This window comes from Alexandromys fortis, unplaced genomic scaffold (assembly GCF_014885135.2).
Source record: "Alexandromys fortis isolate MF-2015 unplaced genomic scaffold, M_Fortis_MF-2015_v1.1 scaffold_91, whole genome shotgun sequence".
Lineage (NCBI taxonomy): Eukaryota > Metazoa > Chordata > Mammalia > Rodentia > Cricetidae > Alexandromys > Alexandromys fortis.
In genome coordinates, this window is record NW_026067968.1 from 1,438,108 (window position 1) to 1,457,620 (window position 19,513).

Below are 19,513 nucleotides of genomic sequence, written 5' to 3' on the forward strand. Positions count from 1 at the left end.
CTCCCAGCTCTCCAATCCTCTCTTCCTCCTGCCTCTCGTTCCAAACTCTCTCTGAGGCTCTTCATCAAATGCCAGGTCTGGGAGCTCGCAAAGTTGAATTCATACAGCAAATGCCCTTGACAAATTCTGGGAAGGGTGCCCGCGTTCTATCACTACTTTCAAGTTCGAGGCAACACAGAGCACTGTGGGGACACAGCCCTTTCCTGTTGCAGGGAACACTGTACAAGCACCTTCTGGAACAAACTCTTTAAAGATGTTTATACAACTTTTCAACTGTGCTGTATCTTTGTCCTCCAGCTGTTTGAGGACTCCTGGCTGTGATTTCCAGTCTGAGTTCCGTCTCCCCCACCTCCCCACAGCCATCAGAACATGGAATCCATATTCTCCTCGTGTCTTGTCGTTTCCTTGTTCAAGGAAACCACTTCATTGCAGAAAAGGCCAACATGCAGGGTGTTTGTCGTTGTTGTTATTACCAGAAAGACGTTGCTGGAAACCTCTAATGGAGGATGGTATTCAGTCCTTCATCTTCAGGGGAGGGTGCTGAGAGTCAGCGAGGCAGTCAGGGCCCCTTGGTGAGTGAGGACAAAAGTCAGGCAGGAAGCTCCTCTCAGCTCTTCCTCTCACCCAGGGTTGTCACACTATCCGGCAGCGACCTGAACTTCTTAGCCAGGTCCCAGGGGGAAAAGACTAGGGGAGTTTTTCAAAACTCTGTATAGCTACCATAATGAACTGAGTCCCTGCAGGTGGCTTAAACAGCAGGCTTGCTAACAACCCTCAGAGACTTCCAGACAGGGCATGTCCTTAGACAGAAAATCAGCTCACTCTGCCTAGCCTGCCATAGGCCCAGCTCAGTCACACAGCAGGCCCGGGAGTGTCTTTCAATCTGTTTAACCTCACAGGATAGGAGTGGACAGCCCATTCTAACCCAGAAAAAAAGAAAGTTCAAAATTAAAAGTTTAATTTCTACCCAGCTTATCACCTTTTCCTCCATCATAAAGTTACAACAACAACAACAACAAAACCAAAGAAACCAGTCAGTGAAACCCTCATCAGGAAAGAGCCTTCTGTGTTTCTCCACAGTCCTGGGACTGACTGGAGGTGGAAGGCTAAGGCATAGGCAGGGTTGGTTTCTTCAAGACGTCCCCCTCTTGTGTTTTCCTCTCATCACCCTCTGGTGTATCTGTGCATCAGTCTTCTCCTATAAAGAGGCCAAGTTGTGACTCAGAGCCTACCCTCGTGACATCCTAACTGAATCACCTTGCAGAGGAATTTTTAGGCTCACAATCTAAGGGACTGGGAATCAGATCCTGAACATAGGGACCTGAGGGGATAGAACTTAGCCTGCAATAGCCTACCCTCTGCTCCCCCATCACAGCTTTCCTGCCTACAATATACACTTACCTTTCTCAATAACCCTTGAAGTCTAAACCTATTCCAGTTCAACTCCAAGTCTGAAGTCTAGTTCAAACATCAAATAACACCGAAATCAGAGGTGGCTGGGATCGGCTTTGAAATACCAGGCTTATCCATCTGTCATTTGGGAAATCTGACATGAGAGGGGCTTGTTGAACACAGCAGCCACAGGGACAGACCAACCAGTCCACAGTCACCAGGTAGAGTGTACAGAAGAAACAGGTCAGAGACTCCCAGAGACACCCATATCCCAGTAGAGAAGACTCTACTACCCTCTCTCCTCATAGATCACCTGGGCCACATGGAGGCGCTGGTGTGATAGTGTCTGGCCATTCCCCAGTATCCGCCCCACGGGTGGGTACCACACACTGTGACCTTGAGACCCATCCATCAGTCCACTGGCTTAATTCTCATCATGTCCCTCAGCATGACTGTTGTCTTCATTCAAAAGGAGGATGACAGGAAGACACAAGAGCAGTCAAGCTCCTGGACCGGGGACACAGGACTTGGTAAAGGCGTGGCCCCAAGGCTCTTGACTATCCTACCACTTTACCACCCCAGATGAGGGCTTTGATGTTTAGAGCTCAAACCTCTGACCTGTGGTGCCAGGATGTTTATTCCCCAACCCTTAGAAGGACTTAGATGGCAGATGTGTAAGCCATTCCTTGTCCCTGCTGCTAGGACCATGGCTGGCACAGGGCACACACAATGTGTCTCTGCTGTTGAGGGGTGCGTGGGGAAGACTATGAGCTACTCCAAAAAGACAAACCAATTAAAACTCCAATCTCTCTAAAGACCCCCAATGGGCAGACTCCTTCAGCCCCTGCTCTGCATCTGCAGAGCCTGTGGAAACTATGTCTGTCTTAAATAGTCCTCCTTTGTTTTTGTATGGTAGGAAGTGTCTCCGTGGAGCCAGTGATTAAGGTTCCTGAGCAGACTTCTTAAGAAGGAGCACAAAGCCTTGGAAAGTTTGTGTTCCCTTTATTGAATGGCCAGAGCTGATTCTCAGTGCTAAAATAAAAGATTTCCCTCACACAATCATTAATTCCCATTTTCTGGGAGTGCCTGTTAATTCCTGTTGTACATGTTTGCATGCTATGGCTGCAAGACCTCAGGTTCTAATCACTGAAATTCCAGGTTTGTTTGTTCGTTTGTATTCAAACTTCTGCTGGGTTCAAGAAGTAGAAGTGGAAATCAGTTTACAGAGATGTGGCCTCCACATCTAGTAAATTTAGCCATTTCTTGCTTGCTGCAGCATTTGTGTGTGTGTGTGTGTGTGTGTGTGTGTGTGTGTAACACACAGCAAGGCCAAGCTTGCACCCACACCTGGAACATGTGCACCTCACACTTCCCTCAGCACTCAGGTCATGAAGCAAGTCTCTTGCTTTGCATCCTGAAGTCCCAGGCCTGTCCGTTTTTCAGGACATCATGTGTCTTGACACCTGCCAGGTTCAGTGTGAATGGATTACTTTAGAAAAAGGCTGTAGGCTTTTAAAAAGTGAGATACGAAGCACGCCCTTCCTGTGGACAAGCCAGCCTGACACTGCCTATAACTTGTTTTATGATTCTCTGAATAGGAACCTATTGACATAATATTCAATCAATAGAAATCTTATGACCACTTTCACTTACCTCAGGTCCTGTAGCAAACAGGAAGTATTGATCACTCTATTACTGCTCTTGTTTCTGCGAGGCCACATGGAAAGCAGAGACACCAATTTTCAGCTGTGTTTGTTAATAGACTGTGGCAGAATTTATGTCCAACGAGTCACTGGTAAGAGCTCCCGAGTAGCGAGATCACCTCTGTCAATTGGCTCCTTCTCACCACTGTAAAAAGCCTTGTGCCAGCGAATGACCAGAGGGTTTTAAAACACTCATTATCCATAAATCATTGCGCAGAGTGTCCCTAAATGGGATTAGTCCATCGTCACAGCCTGCTCACAATGACTGCCCCTTCTCTGCCTACCTCGGTGCAAATTCAAGCTAAGGCTACATCTCCACGGCTAGGGAGAGGTGGGTATTCTTTGAGCCACCTTCCACGTTCCAGGTCTGATGTGTTATGCAAAGCCTCTTTGTGTGGGGTTGTTGACTTTGTCTCTTTGTCAGAAGGTTTGCCTGGGAAGCAGAAGTCAGTGAGGAGGTGATGATTTTGTGGGTCACTCTGTGAGCCCTAGATGTGAGGAGGCCAGGCACAATGCACTGGGTGACTTTGAGGTGCAGACTTCCCAGCCTTGTCTAAATGCGGGAGTGGGGAAGCTGAGTGGGTAGCACACGGTCTCTCTGAAGGCAATGCTACTGTTAGCTCTCTCTGCCTCTACCTTTGGCTTTTCTCCTGGTCCCCCATGCATTCTCTTCCTGCCCACAAGTATCTCTGGGGAATGTTCTATGCCTCAAGCTGAGAGTCAGGCATGGGACACTAGAATGGGTCAGACTTCACGCAGCTCTGGAGACTTTGCTCCCGTGGGAGTCTGGACTGTCCTTGTCTTATAAAGATCTGTGAGCAGGCCAGCACAGTTTGTGGGCAGGGGGTGGCGGTGCATGGCCAGTGGCTGCAAACTCAGGAGGGAGCACTAAGAAAGACCTGGGGTAGCCTGGAGGAGCCCGGTGAAGATAAAGTGGAGGCTGAGTTGTCACATAGGACAGTCAGTAACAGAACAATGCACTATGGGGTGTCCTATGCCCTGGGGTTCACAAAGCGACTCCTTTATGAGGCATCTGGGAGATGCCGTACTATTGAAAAGGTTGGTGGTCAGCGACAGGAAAAAGTCGGAGCAGAAATATCCTGGAGAGAGTGCGGCACAGGATAATAGGAGGGGCACAGTAGCATCCATCCTTGATGTGAACACTGGGTCCCGAACAGTGCAGTAGTGTATGCATGTCCAATGTGTGTCCAGTGCACTGGGCATCATGAATGACCCAGAGATGACTGAAAATCCCTGGACCCCTACAACTCAAATGAAAACATTGTACCATTCCCCATGGATACGATGAGCACCTGCTGGGTGCCTGGAACCAACCCTAGGGACAGTGAGGATGAGGAACTGCCTTTCTGGTGAGACCTGGCTTTTATTTTGTGCTCTATGGCCATGAGCACACACACTACTCACACACACACACACACACACACACGCAAGAGTCATTATCTTCTTTTTCCAGTTTATGATGTATTCATAACAATTCAATTTCACTGTCTTTGGGAGACAGAGACAGAGAAAGGGTAGATGGTTTTAAAAGTCATTTTGTACCCAAAATATTTAATGGTAATAGCGGACAATGAGGACTACTGAGAACTCAAGAACAATGGCAATGGGTTTTTGATCCTACTGCACCTATTGGTTTTGTGGGAGCCTAAGCAGTTTGGATGCTCACCTTACTAGACCTGGATGGAGGTGGGTGGTCCTTGGATTTCCCACAGGGCAGGGAACCCTGATTGCTCTTTGGGCTGACGAGGGAGGGGGACTTGACTGGGGGAGGGGGAGGGAAAGGGGAGGCGGCGGTGGGGAAGAGACAGAAATCTTTAATAAATAAATAAAAAAATAAAATAAAAAGAGAGAAAAAAATCTACCCTTGTAATTTCAGGCACACAATTTATCCTTACTACTAGACATTTTTTTTCTTAAAATGTCAGAATTTATTGAACTTCCCTGCGTGGCTTCAAGCCAACAGGACACAGGTACCTCCAACACCCCTTCCTCTTCTCTTCAGCTCTTCTGCAGAAGAATTTGGACTTCGTGATGACAGGCTCCAGTCTTGGTGTTTGCAGTGGAGTCCCTTGTCCGCTCACTGACCAGTGCACAGTTTATCCAGGTGGCAGCTGGGCAGAAGCTCTGGTCCCTCGTTAAGTGGTATGCAGACCAGCTATCCCAGAGCCACCTGGGTGACTGAGAAGGGAAAACAACCATTTTTAGAGCCTCCCTCCATGCAAATGGATCTCCGTGGTTGCCTATTCCTAGTCCAGGGTAAATGTCCACCGTTGGAAACTGACACAGCAGACACTTGATACAAGTTTTTAACTGAATCTTAAGTCCCTGAAGAAGTCAGGCTACTACTCACTAGCGTCCCCCTTTTAAGGCATTCCTTAAAGAAATAGAAAAAATACCCCATCCTCTAATGACTGAATAAAAGCCACCCTAACTTAGGATATGATGCATGCCACTGACCTGGTGACTGACTGTCAGAAAGTTCACAGACAGTCAATAAGATCCACAGTTATCCTTCAAGGTCTCTGGCCCATGAAGGCCACAGCCAGTACCTGGGTGTGACTTGAGCCTCAGAGCTAGACGTTTTACCATTCCCATTTGTTGTCTTATTGTTTGTTTATTTATTTACTTATTTATTTTTTAAAACAGGGTTTTGCTGTGTAGCCTTGGTTGTTCCAGAACTCAATCTGTAGACCAGGCTAGCCTCAGATTCAAGAGATCTGCCTGCATCTGCCTCCCAAGTGCCAGGATGAAGGGTATGCGACACCACTGCCCAGCCCCCTTTGTCATTGTTAAAGTTTTATGCACTTGTGTCTTTGTTTGTGCCCGCAGAGGCCAGAAAAGTCAGCTTTCCCTTTGGACTGGAGCTCCAGGCAGTGTGAGCTGCTCAGTGTGGATGCTGGGGTCTGAGTTCCAGTTTTAGTCACAGCAACCAAAGCTCTTAACTGCTGAGCCAGCTCTACAGCCCCCATTTCCATCTGTTTAAACTACCTATTTTATTATGGTAATCATTTCTCTAAACTTGTCTTTAACTGAATATTAGATGTTACATAGTAATCACCTCTTTAGGAGTGAAATAATCAACAAAAATCAATGAATATTTGGTTTTCTCCCTTCTGGAAGTTGATTTTATTTATTTGTTTGTTTGTTCATTTGTTTATTTATTTATAGGTTTTTCAAGACAGGGTTTCTTTGTGTAACCCCTCTGGCTATCCTGGAACAAGCTCTAAAGACCAGGTTGGCTCAAACACAGAGATCCTCCTGCCTCTGCCACCCAAGTGAGAGATTAAAGGCTTATGCCACCATGTCTGGCTCAGTTGATTCTATTCTTGACTAATGAACATTTTTTTTCTGACTGCTGAGCTGTACCTGTGATCTCTTTGGGGGAAGCTTTACCCAGGAGCCTGGGGGCTGTGGGCCTCTTACTGGTGACCAATAGCTTCCTTGCTCCGAAATAGTCATGAATAGAATTCAAATCCTTAATTAATTTTAATTTAGTTCCTAATTTAATTTTAATTCTTTGTTTAAAACTATTAATAAAGAATGGAATTGACTTACTTGGTCACTTACACATGCATTTTACTTCAAGGTATTTATTTATGAATGTTGCCTCTAGTGTATGTTCATGTGTGTGTGTGTGTGTGTTTTAATCTGTTGGATATCTTTAAGTCTTTGAGCCATTAATGTTCCTCAGTGATTTTCGTGCAAACCGTTCCTTTGTATGGTGTTTTAATTTTACCCATGGTGGTGTTTGATGAGAAAGTTTTAAGACTTTATCTGGCCAGATGTAGTGAGGATTTCTGCTAAGTGTTTTTGCCATTGTTAGTTTGGTGTGCTTTAACCAAAATGGAGGAACAACTAGAGACTTTTCTTCACAGTTCAGGAGACTAGGAAGTTTGTAGTCAAGGCAGCAGCTGGTGCAACATCTTTCTGAGTAACAACTTCCATTCACTGCCTCTGTCACCCTGAACTCCAAGGATACAAGGTTGGAGGCACCCTCTGTACATGGCTCCCATCAATAGGGGAGCCCCTAGTCTTTTAGGGAGCTTGACTCAGAACAAAGAAGAATCCATGGCTCTAATGCCAAAAGGAATTTCAGGATTAGCCAATATAATGAAGCAGGGTTGGAAAATTTATTAACAATATTATGAATAAAAGGCTAGACAAAAGTTCTTTCCGCCTTTGGGTTGCACCTCAACCTAAGCACACAGGCAAGTCTGTTTAGCATGAAGCGCTGTCATGCTCCCTGAGTGGTTATTAATGTGGTATATCCTAATTCATCACATGCAATACACAGGATTTTCCCTTTACCTTAAAAAAAGGACTTAGTATTTATTTAGGTAGATGTCTGGGTGTGGGTATGAGCACACAAATGCAGTCTTCAAGGAGGCCAGAGAGTGTGTCAACTGGAATTACAGGTGGCTGTGAGCTACCCATCATGGGTGCTGGGAATTGAACTCTGTTCTCTTGAAGAATAACAAGTGCTTTTAACCACGGAACTATCTTTCCAGCCCCCTTCCTATAATCATCATCACCATCATCATCATCATCATCATCATCATCACCATCATCATCACCATCATCACCATCATCATCATCATCATCACCATCATCATCACCATCATCATCATCATCATCACCATCATCATCATCACCATCAACAACAGCAACAGTGGTTTTTCACTTAACTTCAGCTACCTGACCCAAATTATAAAGAAAAAGATATTTCAGCTGGAATTGTGTTCACTGTAAATATTAACCAAGCAAAAGGGACTGGTTGTCTTTTCCATGTTAAAGTATGACTTGGAGGTTTTAAATAGACAATGGTCTAGCACTGAGTGTGAAAGAGAAAGGTGAGTAGGGACCCATGGTATATACACATGTACTCACAGGATGCTCTATGCTGACAGGGAATACTAAAGAAGTTTTCATTTGTGTAGCCTATTAGAAAACTGGTATTTTTGTGTTTTGATAGAAAAGATAAACACTTTCCAATTTTTTAGATGTTGCATTTGTTTGTATTCTTCCAGACGTGACCTATGCTAACTAACTTGGCTCTGGGCGTCCAACTACATCCTGAGTGCTTGTTCTGTACCTGGTTAGTTTATTGAATTGGCTTAAAGCTATGTGGATTTTTCCATCGGTCCACTCCCTCTGATGTAACAGAGCTGTTGGCTAATGATTTATGAAATGAGTGGTTATAAATAACTAATGAGCAACCCTTTCTTCTTTATGTTTATGTGTAATTGATGTTTATTGTTCCTGGCTCCCAGTATTGTCTGAATGTGCAAGACAATGCCAAGACCTAGTGTCCACTCTCTCATTCTGACTTAAGTGAGAATGTGTGTGGGTTCCGTCAGTCCAAGGATGTTCACTGTTGCTGGAGAACCCATCTTTAGACTAGGAAGGGAGTGTTCTGCTAGTCTTCAAATGCATCAGAACGTATATGCTTCAGGGAATGGCTGTTGGACGTATGGAATTTTCTTTGAATATGGTCTCACTTATGCACATTTAAAAATTAACTTTAGTATCTTATTGTGATGTGATAGATCAAATTAATAGATTTTTTTAAACAATATTAAGCACCCTAGACTTCTGCAAAATACCCTGAATTCTTTTTTTGTGTTTAAATTCATTTGATTTAGGCTACCAACTGTTTCTTCACAAATAAATTACATATGCAATTAATTGCAATTATAATTATAGTTAATTATATGAAATAATAAAATAGAAAACAATAAAATTGAATAAATAAAATAATTACATATGTAGCAATTTGTGTTATGTGATGGCTAATCTTGGTTGTCAACGTGACACAACCTCAGTTGAGGAGTTACCTCCATCAGGTCGATCTGTGGAGCATTGTCTTGATTGCAAACTGGTGTAGGGGGCCCAGCCCACTGTGAGAAGTGGAATCTATAGGCAGGTGGGCCTGGGCCGTGCAGAAACACTAGCTACACAGGTGTCAGTGAAAGAGCCAGCAAGCGCATCCCGCCATGGCCTCTGATTCAGCTCCGGCTTGGGTTCTTGTCCTGACTTCTCTGAGTGAAGGAGTGTGACACGCAAGAGTAAGATGAAATGTGCCTCCCCACTTGTTTTTGCTCACAGCGTTTATTGCAACAAGGGAAATGAAGCTTGGACACATCATCTAGTGTGGGTTTTGATGTGGGTACAGTATGTGTGAACGGAGGACCTTTTCACGACTTTCCATGCTCTGTGTCACGTCACAGACACTAATAACAAGTGCACCCTTGTGGGATCAGCACAATAATTTGCCATAATATTCTTTGGGAGATATGTGTATTGATGATTCTTTTCCCATATTTCCCAGAGCTACTGGCTTGCTAAAGTTTCCTAATTTTTACATTCATTCATTTCGGTATTTTAATTTCCCAGAAAATCATAGAACTCATTACATTTTCCGATGATTTCATGGAAGGCCATGCGTCTCTAATTTTCTAATGTCTAAGTCTCTTCTGATACTATCTCTAATTTCTCACATTCAATCCTGCATATTTATTCATTTGTTTGTTTCTTAATTTGGATTTAATAATGGTTTGTCTATTTTATTGTGTCTTCCTAAATACCAGTTCTCATGTTTATTTATTAAATGCTATTATGTGTGGTTGTAATTAATTAATCTTAAAATTTATTGCATTTCTTGCTTAGCTTCTTTTGTCCTTATATTTATTTTGCTTTCCTTGAAATGGTTTATTATTTTTAAATTGCATCTTTTATTTCAATATGTTTTAATTTTTATGTATTTTCTATCCCTACTGAATTGATTTAGGCTTGACTCTATAGATTTAGTACTTGTGACCTATATTCACCAATATTTGTCTTTAAATTATTGTTTCTTTGTCATGAATAATTTATATTGATTAACTACTCATTGTGAGTGTACCTACAAACTACATTTGCAACAAGGAGTATTATGGTAGTATACATTTTTACATTTCAGAATGTCTTTCTTTTCCCGTTTGTATGACCACTTGGCTGGATATAAAATTCTTGAGCCAATCTATTAACTTCTCACTTGCAATAGGTTCTCCCTCACTCTAGAGACAACAAACTTTGAAGTTTCATAACAGCCACGATTTTGTTTCCTCTTGTAAATAACTGCTCTCTCCCAAAATGACAGAAAAATTACCCTCAGAGATTAAAAACTGTTTAATAGTCAACTTCTTTAGAAAATGGGGATTTTAGTTGTGTGTACTTGGTTGGAATAACTCGGCTCCTTTTGAGGAACACACTCAATGTTTCCAGCTCTGTTTCTTCCCTATGTGTTTGACCAGCTATTCTCTTTTGGCCCTGGCCATGCCTGATGACTTGCGCTGAGGACCTTGCTCTCATTCACACCTTCAGTTTTCCTCAAGTGATTTACATCTTATGCCATTTCATCTATCTCTAAGCCAGACATCAATTAACTTTTTATTTTTGTAAAAACTAAATAAAAATAAAACTGGAGGTTTATCTCTCACCTAGCAGTTTCTGAATAATCACTCTGAGGCTTAATATTAATTATAAATTGTTTGGCCTATTAGCTCAGGTTTATTATGAATTAGCTCTTACAACTTAAATTAACTGATTTTTATTATTCTATATTTTACCTTAAGGCTTGTGGCTTGTTACCTCACAACTTGCTTCTTTTGGTTGCTGCTGGCTTCTCCCAGACTCCACCTTCTTCCTCCTTGTCTCTACACTTGAATTTCCCACCTGGCTCTATTCTGCCTGGCTTTTGGAGAAACCAACTTCTTTATTAACCAATGGTACTAAGACATATTCACAGCATACAGAAGGGCATCTCACATCATAAAAAGGTATGTTTAGTTCTGACATTCAGAAAATCTGTGTTGTTGCTTGCTATCTCTCTCTTAGGGGGTAATGCAAATGGTCATCAACATGCAAAAACAATTGTGTATAGTTTTGTTATGATAAAGTATTATTGACACAAACAAGAAATGGGACAAACAGCCTATAGGCTGCAATTTGTTCTTCTTCCATAGCTCCTGGGAAGCTTTCTTTGTGTTGTTGTTAGCTAACAATCTTCTACAATGCAGTTATTTTCTTTGGTTTTCTCGGACCTGAAGGAGGGTGCACACTTAGGCTGCCTGAATCGTAATCTCCACGCTTCCATTTATTGGTCTTTTGAGTTGTGAAAGATGTTAACTTCTCAGCTCTTGTAAAAGGGCATGCTGGTCAAAGGACTGATGAAGTTAATGGGGATAAGGTATGTAGCACAATGTCTGGGATACTGTAAGTCCCTAGCAAGAGTTAGCTATTATTCATTCTCTCATAATTTCTTTCAGGTTCCATTTAAGATCACTTGAACCAGCTAGGTTAAAACCAATCCTGTTACAAATCACTCATTTCTTACCATTTCTCATATACTTGTATCATTATGTAACGGTACTGTAAAATATTTGAATTGTATAATTTCTTCTGTAATTTTCCCTGTAATAAATACCCTTTTGGGGCATGTTTCTCATTTACACTTTTGTAACTCTATTTTCTTATTTTAACTTTCTCTTTATTTATTCTTTGTGTCTTTCACATTGTCCTCCAAATCCTACCCATCTCTCTGCCCCCAATAAAACAAACAAAATTTAAGAGGAAAAAAAAGGAAGAAGGGTAAAATATTATCCTGGAAGCTGCAGTGTGACACAGTGAACCACACAGTAAACTACTTTATACATGCATTTTTTACGTGCAGGCATTTATCCCAAAGAATCATTGGTTTGGTTTGAAGACCTGGTCTCTGCTACATCATCAGTGGTGGGCCTTCACTGGAACTCTTCCTGACATCCTGTTGCTGCCCTGTGTTATAGAGATCCTGCAGCCCTGGGTCCACAGGATCACTGCAGCCCCCTCCCCTGTCAGTGCTCCAGCAGATCACAGATGGAGTGGATGTTGGGATGGTCAACTCATGATCCTGATTCTGGGTCTGGGTAGCTGCATGTAGCTGGTCAGCCTGCCAGCTCTCCCTTGTCCTCACCAGCAAGGTGAGCTCGCCTCATTGCTCTGGCTAGTCCACTCCTTGTAGTAAAGAGCTGGAGGTGGGGGTTCTCCTCCTTTCAGGTCCTCAGGATTGGTTCTCCCACACCTATACCTTCAGAAACATATCTACTGTGTTGCCCAAGTGAGGCGTAAGTACCACTCTCCCAAGTGCTGCAGCTGATGAGGGGCAGGGACAGCTTTCCTGATCTTATGATCTCAGAGCCAGCTCTTCTACCTGCCTCAGGTGTTGATGGGGGTGTGTGTCTCTCTCCTGTCCATGCCACCACGTGACCCATGAGTAATGGGGACAACTATCCTATATTCACAACATCAGGACTGGCTCACCCACACCTCTGCCAGCAAGGTCTGGGATAAGCTCTACTGTACTGTACTGCCCAAGTGAGGTGCAGGGTCCAAGCGTTGCAGTTGGGAAGGGGGAAGGTTAGCTCCTTCATCTACCACAGATGGCAGGATCAAGATGGAGTGGGGAAGGATGACATCTTTCTCTTGCCTTCAGAAGAGGGGGCTGTGGCCAGCTATCTACCCTCACATCCTCAGGGCTCTCTCATTGGAACCTCTGCCAACAGGGTCAGTTCTATCCTTATTTATTTTTAAACAAAGGTTTGCTATGGCATCCAGGCTGACCTCAAACTCCTGACTCAACTCCTGACTCAGCTTTCCAAGTGCTGGGATTATAAGTGTGTCCAACACATCAGGCTGTTAACAGTGTCTTGTTCTTCCTTGGATATGTCTTTATTTGCTTTGTCTTTAGCATTTTTTGACCAAGGACCAGGTTAAATAATTTTTAGGTTTTTTTTTAAATTTATTCTTTATGCACAGGTATATGTTTTGACTTCATTGAATGTATGTCACTGCAGGGTATGCCTGGTGATGGTGGAGCCCAGAAGAGGCATGGTATTCCCCTGGAACTGGAGGATAGAAGGTTGTGGACCAGCATGTGGGTGATGGGAACCAAACCCAGGTCTGGCTTTGCAAGAACTAGTACTCTTAGCCCTGAGCCCTCTCCCCAGCCCCTAGGTTTTGCTATTTAAAAAGTAACCCTTCTCCTTTCATGTCAATCTGGAGGCCCACTGAAGGTCAATATGCCAAGTTGTTGTTGTTACTCAAGTTCAGGGAAATTTTCTCTACTCAAGTTAAACCTCTATGAAGACACCCTCACAGACACACTCAGACGTGAGCCTCACTAACGTCAGACACCCTCACAGACACACTGAGACATGAGCCTCACTAGCCCCAGAAATCCTCACAGACATATCCAGAGGTGAAGCCTCACCAGAGGTGAGCCTCACTAATGCCCGACACCCTCACAGAATCAGCTGCTATGTTGTGAACTGTCATGAAGAGGCCATGATGCCAGGACATGGGAATGACCTTCAGCTGATATCCAGGAGAGGCTTGAGGCTGTTAGACAAAGGTCAGGAAAAAATAGCAACAAAAACCCAAAACAAACCAACCAACCAACAACAATAAAACCTGCCCTCCCAGAACTACATCAACCAGCCTGGAAGATTCTTCTCCGTTTCACACTGTCACCCTTGGAGACTTTCTGAAGGACCCCAAAACAGAGGTTCTGTTAAGTAGTACCATGTTCTCATCTATGAAATTGTAATGTAATGAGCATGTCTTGCTTTCAACTAGTATTGTTTGTTACACAGCCAAACTGACTATTACATCACATCGTTGGTGCTGATGTTGACGCCTGGAGTGCCTTGCATAGAGACAGAGAAGATATAAAGTGGCTTTAATATTTCCTATGGATAGAGACGTTCCAACTGGTGATAGAGAAAGAGAGTTTCTGGGTGTTGGCAGAGAAGTTAATAAAAAAGTAAAACCCTGACCAGGGTGAGGTTCCAGTGCTAACACCATCTTCATCATGATCGGCCAAAACCACTTGGGGACATCAGGAAAATCAGGTCCGAGGGTCAAGAGGACAAGGGGACATCTTTTGGAACCATGTTTTGGATGTTACATTCATTACTCCACTCTTTGTAGTGACCGAAGAGCTGGCATCAGGCAGCTGAAAGACGGCACAGGTTTGTTGCCCTGCAGTTAAAGGACGCAGTCCATCACGCAGCATGGGAAGTCACCGCGACCTTTGTAGTCAGGAAGAAGATGAGATGAGTCATGGTGCTTAGCTTACTTCTTTCTTTTTTTCTTTTCCCTCTGCCCCAAACCACAGAACATGGGATGGTGCCACTCACAGGGGGGGGTGGGTCTTCCCCTCCTCAGACCAACCCAGAAACAGCTCAGTCACACTGTAAATCCCTGAGATGATTCAAAATTCACTCGAGCCGAAGATGAACACACCACAGACAGCAACGTTCTCCTCAGTCTGCGGTGATACGTTGTTTGTGTTCTTACAAGTAAAGCTTGCCTGGAGATCAGAGGGGGAAGCTAGCCACTAGTTAACCACAGAGGCCAGGCAGAGGTGGCACCCACCTTTAATCCCAGCACTAAGGAGGTGGAGACAGGAATATAAGGCGGGTGGAGACAGTATCTCGTCCCATTGAGTCTGAGGATTTGTAGAGACAGGATCTTGCCCACTTTGGTCTGAGGATTCCATACAGGTAAAATGTCTCTAGTGGCTGGCTCCTTTGCTTCTCTGATCTTTCCGTGTTTACCCCGATATCTGACTCCAGGTTTTTATCATTAACCAATTAGAATTCATACTATACCAGTCAGCTGACTTCCTGTTCTTTTCTGTCTGGTCACTTGCCTCTAAATAATACATAGGCACACAACTCCATAGTTGGCTTTCTTTTGCCTCTTCCATAGGGCATCACATGCTGAACCATTTCCCAGCCAGAAAGCCACCTCTGTGACAGGGTGGCCCTACGCAGGCAGAAGTGATCCAAGGCAGATTAGCCTTTGGCTTGGCCTTGGCCCCTGAGTCCTCAGCTGGGAAAAGGGCTGACAAAACACACTTTATGGGGGGGGGGGCTCTACAAATGAACCAGAATGATTGGCAAGAGCCTGGAACATGGCCCTGTGCAGTAGCCCAGAAGTTTCTTTGATGTGAAGATCTTCAGCAATTTTAGGATTATCCCAGGGCTCAGGAAACCCACTTCTTGTTCTCCCTAATAAGCTTTATAGTTCTAAGTTCCTCCTTATGGTTCTCCAGCCTTGGGACAGATGCAATGTGTGTGTGTGTGTGTGTGTGTGTGTGTGTGTGTGTCGGGGATGCCAGACAGGAGGGCTGTGTAGCAAGCTGACCCACCAGGAGGTCTCACCATATGACGGAGCCAGAGGTAGCACCTGGGCTGTGACACTAGAGCCAGGGGAGGGGGCTATGACTGCAAGAGAAGCTTGGGCTGGGAGCCAGGTGAGGCCTTCTTCCATCTCCTGGGAGCTCTGTGCTCCAGGCAGTGCTGTAGAGGAGGGGCTGCCTCGTAACTTCACCGCCATTTGCCTGGGCCTGGTGAGCCATGGCTGTCTGTCTGGACACTGTGAGTTACACCCTCCGTGGACTCCTCCGGAGCCACACTGTGCCTTTGAGAAGGGTGGGAAGCCAGAGAAGACTAGAAAAATCCCCCCATCCCAGAAGGGGAGAACTGAGGTGCTCACCGTGTTGGAAACAGCAGGTGCTTCATGTGACAGTGACAGATTCTTCCCTGAGAAAGTGGGGAGAGCTGAGCCTTTGCATGATGGACCGACCGGGCCATCTTGTCCAAAGGACAAGCATTAGAAGTCCAGGAGGAGTTACAGAGATGGTGGCAATGGCCCTGTCTGGAGCAGGTGCTCTGAAACTTCACGTCACATCGACGGTGCCACCATAGCAACTGTGCAGGACACGCCTGCTCCCCCGTTCACACGGATGCTTGCAGCAGCAAACACCTAGGAGAAGGAAGTCAGACTTCGGCCCTGGAGAATAGTGACGAGTGCCTGTAGCATATTGTTTCACTCCGCTGGCATCCTAACTAGACAGCTTTAGTTTTAGCATAAAATCCATATTCTGGACCCTTACGGAGCAGAGAAGCAAGCTCTAAAGCTGCCCCCGTGAGCATCAAACAGCATTAGAATACATTAAAGGGTTTAAAGATTCCCAGGGCTCCTAGGGCCCTTTCCCAGCCTCTTCAGTTTTTAACCACTTACTCCTTTTAAAGAAATGCAAGGGGAAAATTGTGAAAAGGGTGTGGCCAAAGCCCAAACCAATCAGCAACTCACATGGGAGCTGCTGTCCTCTCCTTATCATTGTGGATTTACCTAGGGGAGAGGTCCTTTTGAGATGCCTGGCATCGATGGGTGCACCCACCCTCCCCTTCATCTGGAACCTGTTCTAAGATCATCTCATGCACCGAGAGTCACCACTCTTCCTGGTGGATGGCAAGTCCTACTTTGGTCCATTATTGTGACCAAAAAAAAAAAAAAAAAACCCACAAAACCATCCCAAGGAGGGCATCAGATGCACGCACTCTGGTGTCTGGAATTTAAGTAAGATCTGTAATTTCCCCCTTGCATTTCCTCTGAGAAATTAGCTATTCTATTCACTGAATAAATTTTCAGGTTTTGCTCGCTCGACACTCAGGGTGTTGAATTTTTTATGACAAAAATGCTGTAATAATTGTTGAACAGATGTAAGTGTTGGAGACTCGGCTCTGGCAGACCTCACGAAACCTCGATTAACAATTTAACCCTGTCATCGCTTCTGTCCGCCTCGGGAGGCGGGGAGGAGGTGCGGTGTGAATTGTGTCATCAGGAGGTGCACAAAAGCAAAGAGAGATTTTTCTGTCTGGGAGAGAGAGGGGTCTGCTTTAATGAGCGCTCCTGCCCAGCTAAGGAAGGGCGAACTCCGTTTGGCTGAGCCCTGGAAACACCACATACCGAGTGGGCTGGGGAGTAAACTAATTGACATGGAACTTGCTGTTGGTGGGGTGGCTTCCGAGCAGGAGAGAGGATCTGGAAACTGACAGTCTACACCCGCTGCTGCATGGCATGGCATGGGCCAGCCAAGCTTCCATTTGCACCTCAAAGCCAAGTCACGTAGGGATTGGATCTCTTTCCTACCTGTCTTCATAGGTGGCTGCCATGGGGGCCTTGCGGGGACTTTGTCCACCAAGTGATTAAAGCTGGCAAATAGTTCCGGATAAAAGGTAATCAAAAGAAGATGGCAGCCCCCGAGATGAGGCGGCTGTGACAGCCCGTCAGCTGCTGAGCCACCCGACAGGCCTGGTGGCAGCGCGGAGGCTGCCAAGAGAACCGCCTGAGGAGGCTGCCACCAAGACAGATGTCACCGTGAGGAGAGCGAGCTTCCGTCGCTTTCGGCGGGGCCTGATGAAGCAGGAAGTGGTAGTACATGTGCCACTTAAGAGAATAATAATACTAATAAAACTGGGGGCTAGGCAGGGGGGCAGCCAGGGAGAGAGGCTGGGGAGACAGAGGGAGAAAAATGGGAAGCTCTGTCACACTGTTTGGTAGGAAAGAAGTGAACTAATGGCCCTCCTGAAATGAATGAGTGAGTGAGTGTGTGTATGTATGAGCGTGTACATGTGTGCATATATGCACACACATTCCCCAGTGTAAGTATCAAATGTCTTCACGTACACATTTGTATAGATATGAGCTATGGCCTAGGGAGGTGGCTCGGGCTTTCCAGAAAGGGCCATCAGCTAGAGGTCATTGTCCCCAGGTCCCCAGTTTGTAAGAGGTCTCGTTTTGTCTGTCCTAGGAATTGGTCTTTGGTTTCCACGCTGGCAAGTGTACTCTTCAGACTTGCATGTGGTATAAGAAGAGCTTGAGAAACAAGGGAAGTCAGAGTAGGTTCCCTTTGCTCTTGTCCCTTTGGGAAGACAACGGATGGCTGGCGACTTCCAGCCCAGGAATCTGGGCACAATCAGACTCCAAGTACTAAAAACAATCAAGTTCTTTTCATGTCCACTTCACACTAAAATTAACATGGTATTAAAGCAGCAAGAACACCCTGATACGTATTCTGATATACTTCTTGACTATCTAATTCTTCCCAAGATTGCTTTTGCACATGAGGATTCTTGGAAGGAAACTGTTTTCAAAGGCTGGCAGACTCCCTGGAACTCTGATATGTAAAAATGGCAGAATGTTATAGGTCCAGAGTCCAATTATAATTTATCTTGGCCTATTTTTTTTTTACCCACTAAGTAGCTATTTCTTACTCACATTTGTGGCAGACCTACATCCTGCGACAAACAGATAAACCTTTTTTGGATTGTATTAACTCCACAAAACCCTAGCTTTCCCCCAGTCAAAGGACTAAGGGTGCTCTTGGGTGCCTTGCAAGTCCCGCAGCAGAGCTCTCTTCCATCTTGCTGTAACGGCCTTCCTGATGAGCCCATCAGTGTGTTTCTGTAACAAAGTCATGGCATTGGACCTCATTGGAACACGGTATTTGGGGAAGACCTAAATCTGTATTTCTGGGACACTGTCACTCATATTTGACTCTGGAATAAAGAAGCTCTTTTATTCCTTTGAGGTGAGAGCTGCTTCCTTGGGTGACCTTTTCTAACGTAAGGCAAGGTTTGTCCTGGCTTGCTCTAAGCGGTTGAGGTGACACGTTGGGAAACCACTTCTATGTGTGAGTGAACACTTCCTTCCGATGTCTGAGAAGAATAACTTTTGTCTAGGAAGTGACTACAGACAAGCTGCCCATCACCATTAGTGCCTAAGCCTAGCTGTAGCACATGATATTTTGGGTTGACCACCAAAATCCCTAAAAAAGAGAAGGAAGGTATTTGAAAGCAAAAGGGTCAAGGGAACTGGACCTAAGCACCTAACCATTGAGTGTCTTGCAGGTGACAAATTTTCTGATTGCTTCTCTATTGCCCTCCCCCCATGTGGCATTCATAGGTTGGAGAGCTGCTAGTTTCGTAGCTCCCAGTTTCTTCTGTTTTCTGCTGTCTTATTTTTGCAAACATGATTGTCTTAGTTGGGGTTTCTATTGTTACAAAGAGACATCATGACCACGATAACTCTTAGAAGAAAAACATTTAATTGGGGTGGCTCACTTATAGTTTCAGAGGTTCAGTCATTGTCATCGTGGTGGGGAGCATGGTGGCATGCAGGCAGACATGGTACTGGAATAGAAGCTGAGAAGCCTTCATCTTGGAGGCAACAGGAAGTCCGCTGAGAGACTGGGTGGTACCCAGACATAGGAGACTTCAAAACCTGCCCCCACAATGACACACTTTCTCTAACAAGGCCATACCCACTCGAACAAAGTGCTACTCCCTGTGAGATTATGGGGGCCAATTACACTCAAGCTACCACAGTGGCATAGTTGAAAAGAACTATTTCCTCATTTTCAACTTGCTGAAAAACTTACTGAGGTATTATAGGATGAATCACTCAAAGCAGAGAGGACATCGGGGCAAAGTGTGTGTGTGTGTGGTGTGTGTGTAGGGGGGAATATA